The sequence below is a fragment of the Argiope bruennichi genome, chromosome 6, assembly GCF_947563725.1.
Source record: "Argiope bruennichi chromosome 6, qqArgBrue1.1, whole genome shotgun sequence".
In the NCBI taxonomy this organism is placed as follows: Eukaryota; Metazoa; Arthropoda; class Arachnida; order Araneae; family Araneidae; genus Argiope; species Argiope bruennichi.
Genome location: NC_079156.1, coordinates 89,270,578 through 89,278,367, shown reverse-complemented (window position 1 = coordinate 89,278,367; position 7,790 = coordinate 89,270,578).

The following is a 7,790-nucleotide window of genomic DNA, read 5'->3' as shown; positions in this document are numbered from 1 at the left end:
CTAAAGGTAGACTAGAAAAATAGTTTTTAATTCACATTCGTGTGTGAATCGTTCTTTTTTTTTCAAAAAAATTCTTTGAATTTCAACAATACTCTCATAATAAATTATTGTTTATGTTTCGACTTTGTTTTGATTGACTCAAATTAAAACTGACAAAATTTTAAAAGATAAATAGATATAAAAAATTTTTATTACGTTGTTTTGGTCTAAAAGCACAGGTCTTATCTAAAAGTTCCTTTAATTTCATTTTCATTTTTTCTTTCTTACTTTTTTAAAACTATAAATCAAAACGCTCTATAACTGGTGAGGACCAGCAGCAGAATCTTAGATTTGGAAGCGACGGACTCACTAGAACGGACTGGCTTTTTAAATATATTATTATAAAAGATCTCGCATGCCATAGAAGTTTAGAAGGTGGGGCTAAAAACTTGAGAAAGAATACTGGCTTAAAAGCGGTTAGTTTACAGCAATTTATTTGAGTTTTTTTGTTATATGAATCATATTCATTTGTATTACTAGTAAATTAGTATTACTAGTAACTTTATTCAATGCATTTTTTGACTACATTGCAATTCATCAGAAATTAAGAAAGAAATTTGAATAGTGAAAGCAAAATGTTTGTTATAAAATAATGGAACTCACAGATATTTCAAATGTGTTTCTACTCTTCAATCATATTACGAAAGATTCTACCGAATCTTGCGAATGGTATAGTATAAAAGGGTCCAATATATATACTTTCCTCACCGGGAAAATATAAAAACCTGCAATTCTGAAGAAATATAAATTGATGTATTTTTGCATCTGAAAGTGGTAACAAGAAGTGATGCAACGATAAAATTTGATAAAAATATTTTTGGATTATTTTTTCATATCCATAACGATACACAAGTTCTTGAATATTTAATTATATACCCTATTAATGACAAAAAAATTTTGAAAATAATACCAAGGCACAGTAATTTTAAATCTAGACAATATGAAAAAAAGCCCCAATCCCATCTATTCCAAACAGAACAGTGGGATGAATAAAAAGAGTTGTATGCAATTCGAAGATACGTGATAAATTTAATTATTTGAACTCCAACAACTGAAGAACATTTTTTCGGAATCTATTGAAACGTCTAGCGCTTCCTAAGGAGATACGTCCTGTCAAACGGTGATGAAACCTTTTCTCTGTCATAATACCTTTATAGCGTCTCCAAGACGGCGAAGAAACTTTTTTTAAAAATGAATTATAAACTTAGATTTCAGCAGCAGTGATGCATAACTGCATTTCGAAGATCTGAAATAACCTTTCTTTTAGAAATTCATATTGGATGGTTTCTAATTTACCCCGTTATTTATAAACTAAAGGTAGACTAGAAAATAGTTTTTAATTCACATTCGTGTGTAAATCGTTCTTTTTTTTCAAAAAAATTCTTTGAATTTCAACAATACTCTCATAATAAATTATTGTTTATGTTTCGACTTTGTTTTGATTGACTCAAATTAAAACTGACAAAATTTTAAAAGATTAATAGATATAAAAAAATTTTATTACGTTGTTTTGGTCTAAAAGCACATGTCTTATCTAAAAGTTCCTTTAATTTCATTTTCATTTTTTTTCTTACTTTTTTAAAACTATAAATCAAAACGCTCTATAACTGTTGAGGACCAGCAGCAGAATCTTAGATTTGGAAGCGAAGGACTCACTAGAACGGACTGGCTTTTTAAATATATTATTATAAAAGATCTCGCATGCCATAGAAGTTTAGAAGGTGGGGCTAAAAACTTGAGAAAGAATACTGGCTTAAAAGCGGTTAGTTTACAGCAATTTATTTGAGTTTTTTACTTATATGAATCATATTCATTTGTATTACTAGTAAATTAGTATTACTAGTAACTTTATTCAATGCATTTTTTGACTACATTGCAATTCATCAGAAATTAAGAAAGAAATTTGAATAGTGAAAGCAAAATGTTTGTTATAAAATAATGGAACTCACAGAAATTTCAAATGTGTTTCTACTCTTCAATCATATTACGAAAGATTCTACCGAATCTCGCGAATGGTATAATATTAAAGGGTCCAATATATATACTTTCCTCACCGGGAAAATATAAAAACCTGCAATTCTGAAGAAATATAAATTGATGTATTTTTGCATCTGAAAGTGGTAACAAGAAGTGATGCAACGATAAAATTTGATAAAAATATTTTTGGATTATTTTTTCATATCCATAACGATACACAAGTTCTTGAATATTTAATTATATACCCTATTAATGACAAAAAAAATTTGAAAATAATACCAAGGCACAGTAATTTTAAATCTAGACAATATGAAAAAAAGCCCCAATCCCATCTATTCCAAACAGAACAGTGGGATGAATAAAAAGAGTTGTATGCAATTCGAAGATACGTGATAAATTTAATTATTTGAACTCCAACAACTGAAGAACATTTTTTCGGAATCTATTGAAACGTCTAGCGCTTCCTAAGGAGATACGTCCTGTCAAACGGTGATGAAACCTTTTCTCTGTCATAATACCTTTATAGCGTCTCCAAGACGGCGAAGAAACTTTTTTTAAAAATGAATTATAAACTTAGATTTCAGCAGCAGTGATGCATAACTGCATTTCGAAGATCTGAAATAACCTTTCTTTCAGAAATTCATATTGGATGGTTTCTAATTTACCTCGTTATTTATAAACTAAAGGTAGACTAGAAAATAGTTTTTAATTCACATTCGTGTGTGAATCGTTCTTTTTTTTCAAAAAAATTCTTTGAATTTCAACAATACTCTCATAATAAATTATTGTTTATGTTTCGACTTTGTTTTGATTGACTCAAATTAAAACTGACAAAATTTTAAAAGATAAATAGATATAAAAAAATTTTATTACGTTGTTTTGGTCTAAAAGCACATGTCTTATCTAAAAGTTCCTTTAATTTCATTTTCATATTTTTTCTTACTTTTTTAAAACTATAAATCAAAACTCTCTATAACTGTTGAGGACCAGCAGCAGAATCTTATATTTGGAAGCGAAGGACTCACTAGAACGGACTGGCTTTTTAAATATATTATTATAAAAGATCTCGCATGCCATAGAAGTTTAGAAGGTGGGGCTAAAAACTTGAGAAAGAATACTGGCTTAAAAGCGGTTAGTTTACAGCAATTTATTTGAGTTTTTTAGTTATATGAATCATATTCATTACTATTACTAGTAACTTTATTCAATGCATTTTTTGATTATATTGCAATTCATCAGAAATTAAGAAAGAAATTTGAATAGTGAAAGCAAAATGCTTGTTATAAAATAATGGAACTCACAGAAATTTCAAATGTGTTTCTACTCTTCAATCATATTACGAAAGATTCTACCGAATCTCGCGAATGGTATAATATAAAAGGGTCCAATATATATACTTTCCTCACCGGGAAAATATAAAAACCTGCAATTCTGAAGAAATATAAATTGATGTATTTTTGCATCTGAAAGTGGTAACAAGAAGTGATGCAACGATAAAATTTGATAAAAATATTTTCGGATTATTTTTTCATATCCATAACGATACACAAGATCTTGAATATTTAATTATATACCCTATTAATGACAAAAAAATTTGAAAATAATACCAAGGCACAGTAATTTTAAATCTAGACAATATGAAAAAAAGCCCCACCCCCATCTATTCCAAACAGAACAGTGGGATGAATAAAAAGAGTTGTATGCAATTCGAAGATACGTGATAAATTTAATTATTTGAACTCCAACAACTGAAGAACATTTTTTCGGAATCTATTGAAACGTCTAGCGCTTCCTAAGGAGATACGTCCTGTCAAACGGTGATGAAACCTTTTCTCTGTCATAATACCTTTATAGCGTCTCCAAGACGGAGAAGAAACTTTTTTTAAAAATGAATTATAAACTTAGATTTGAGCAGCAGTGATGCATAACTGCATTTCGAAGATCTGAAATAACCTTTCTTTCAGAAATTCATATTGGATGGTTTCTAATTTACCTCGTTATTTATAAACTAAAGGTAGACTAGAAAATAGTTTTTAATTCACATTCGTGTGTGAATCGTTCTTTTTTTTCAAAAAAATTCTTTGAATTTCAACAATACTCTCATAATAAATTATTGTTTATGTTTCGACTTTGTTTTGATTGACTCAAATTAAAACTGACAAAATTTTAAAAGATAAATAGATATAAAAAAATTTTATTACGTTGTTTTGGTCTAAAAGCACATGTCTTATCTAAAAGTTCCTTTAATTTCATTTTCACTTTTTTTCTTACTTTTTTAAAACTATAAATCAAAACGCTCTATAACTGTTGAGGACCAGCAGCAGAATCTTAGATTTGGAAGCGAAGGACTCACTAGAACGGACTGGCTTTTTAAATATATTATTATAGAAGATCTCGCATGCCATAGAAGTTTAGAAGGTGGGGCTAAAAACTTGAGAAAGATTACTGGCTTAAAAGCGGTTAGTTTACAGCAATTTATTTGAGTTTTTTAGTTATATGAATCATATTCATTACTATTACTAGTAACTTTATTCAATGCATTTTTTGACTATATTGCAATTCATCAGAAATTAAGAAAGAAATTTGAATAGTGAAAGCAAAATGTTTGTTATAAAATAATGGAACTCACAGAAATTTCAAATGTGTTTCTACTCTTCAATCATATTACGAAAGATTCTACCGAATCTCGCGAATGGTATAGTATAAAAGGGTCCAATATATATACTTTCCTCACCGGGAAAATATAAAAACCTGCAATTCTGAAGAAATATAAATTGATGTATTTTTGCATCTGAAAGTGGTAACAAGAAGTGATGCAACGATAAAATTTGATAAAAATATTTTCGGATTATTTTTTCATATCCATAACGATACACAAGATCTTGAATATTTAATTATATACCCTATTAATGACAAAAAAATTTGAAAATAATACCAAGGCACAGTAATTTTAAATCTAGACAATATGAAAAAAAGCCCCACCCCCATCTATTCCAAACAGAACAGTGGGATGAATAAAAAGAGTTGTATGCAATTCGAAGATACGTGATAAATTTAATTATTTGAACTCCAACAACTGAAGAACATTTTTTCGGAATCTATTGAAACGTCTAGAGCTTCCTAAGGAGATACGTCCTGTCAAACGGTGATGAAACCGTTTATCTGTCATAATACCTTTATAGCGTCTCCAAGACGGCGAAGAAACTTTTTTTTAAATGAATTATAAACTTAGATTTGAGCAGCAGTGATGCATAACTGCAGTTCGAAGATCTGAAATAACCTTTCTTTCAGAAATACATATTGGATGGTTTCTAATTTATCCCGTTATTTATAAACTAAAGGTAGACTAGAAAAATAATTTTTAATTCACATTCGTGTGTGAATCGTTCTTTATTTTCAAAAAAATTCTTTGAATTTCAACAATACTCTCATAATAAATTATTGTTTATGTTTCGACTTAGTTTTGATTGACTCAAATTAAAACTGACAAAATTTTAGAAATTGATTTTTATTTCGGAGTTCCTTTTGTTTGTTAAATAATTTTGTATGTCTGTGAAAGTTTGGAACTGACTTCTGAAACAGAAAAATTTGCGCATGTCAGATATAATTCTTCATTTTAAAATTTTGCTGCACAATTTATTTTCTGTTAATCTGTCTGTTTGAAATATTTACATCTCTGTACAACATTTTTTATTATATATAGATAGGCGAATTTTGTACTTTTTCGAATTATACGAACAAATTAAAAAATTATATGCATAGGATCTGCTAGAATAGGTACTAATTCATAAATACAAACATTATATTTTTTGCCTAAACAAGGTAAAAAAATTAAAATTAAGAAAGAAAATAATTTGACATTTTTTTTTTTTTAGTTTCCTAGGTTAAAATTCGTTCTGAATCTTCGCCGAACTATTAGATATTGTTGCTAAATAAATATAAAAAATTAATAAATCAGCTGCTAATCCAGGAGAATGTCGCGTCATTTTTGAAGAAAAATAAGTTTATTCCTTTTGTACTTGAAATTGATTCAAGTAAAGGTATTTAAGGATTCAGTTACAATTCAGTTCAAGCTTTAATCTTTAATATATATTAAAAATATAATCAAATATACATTTAAGATATAACTTTTTTTTGAATACTTAAGAATAAGAAAACTTTTTCCAATCCTACAAGAACTTAACCAGTTTTGATGGGGAAATATTTTTTTAAATTATCTTTAAGGGGACAAAAATTAAAAATTATTGTCAAGATGGATGAATTGCTTAAAATGTTTTTTTAGTATGTTGTTTTGGACTTCAAAGCTGTAGTCTTATTTTAAAAAAAAATTTCTTCTCAGTTTTTCTTTTTTACCTTTTTTTAAACCTATAAATCAGAACTTTCTTCAATTATTCAGAATTACCAGCAGAATTTTAGATTTAGAAGAGAAGGACTCACTATTGCCTGCTTGTTAAATCCATGAAGAGAAAACATTTCTCATGGCTAATATGAACAATTCGTGAAGAAATTCTGGCTCACGAACTGTATATTGTCCCATAACTAACTATCCTATATCTATAAAGAACAGTCTTTTAACTTAAAAATAAGAATTTATTGCTCAGAAAATTAATTTCATATTTTTAATTATATTCATGACCATTTACGAGGACTACATACGTATATAATTCTACCGTTATTTCAGAAATAAATAGAAAATAAAACTGACTTTTAACAGTGAAACCGAAACGTTTACATTAAAATAAGAGTCTAAGACAAAAAAAAATCCAACACACTTCTAATCATTAGTATTATTGCATGTAGTTCTAGTAAATCCAGCATATTGTGTATAATAAAGGAGATCAAATGAGTTTTTACTACACAGCGGAAGAAGAACAATATCAGTTCTGAAGAAATATAAATTGATGTCTTTTTACAGCTGAAAGTGGTAGCGAGAAATGGATCAACAATAAAAATTGATAAAATATTTTCAGATTATTTTTTCATATCCATAACAATACAAAAGTATTTAATCATTTAATTATATACACTAGTAATGTTAATTTTTTTTATTATTAATAATACAAAAACCAATAATTTTCAATCATGACAATATAAAAAAAAATGCGCTTCCTTCCATCCATTCTAAACACAACAGAGGGATGTATACGAGAAGTTACATTCCGAAAATATGCGATAAACTGAATTATCAGAACAATAAGAACAGAAGCATAGTCTGAGAACAGAAGAAGAATCTTTAGAGGCGTCAAGTGCATACGCTATTAGTAGGGATTGCAATACCGGGATGCCGAATACAGGTATTTTGAACCGTTTGTAGAATTTTGTAATACCGGTATTAACGATTTTAAATACCGATTTTTCGGTATTTACTATAAATTTTTTAAATTGTCTCCACTATATGTTCAGGGATCGCCAACATAGCAAATTAGTATAAGTTTTCGTTCTTATGTCTCCCTACCGGGCGAAATTAATTAGACTGTGAATGCAAAGTTGCATCGTACAATTAAGAGAAGTAATAAAATTCTGTTTGACAACGGATTGTAAAGCCCTTCGTGCTTTTGCACATGCGTTAGGATGGGTGTAATTCCACAAAATTGGGGTGAGAGGAAAGATGAAAGGAGGAGACGTTTACATTTAACAATGAGGACTCGCGGTATTATGAGACATAAACATTACAGAACATTAGTAATACAGAAGGAAAAAAGGTACTAATACATAATAAAATATTTCAGAGCAATTTTTATTTAATGTAAGGGGCATAATATTAAATTATGAAG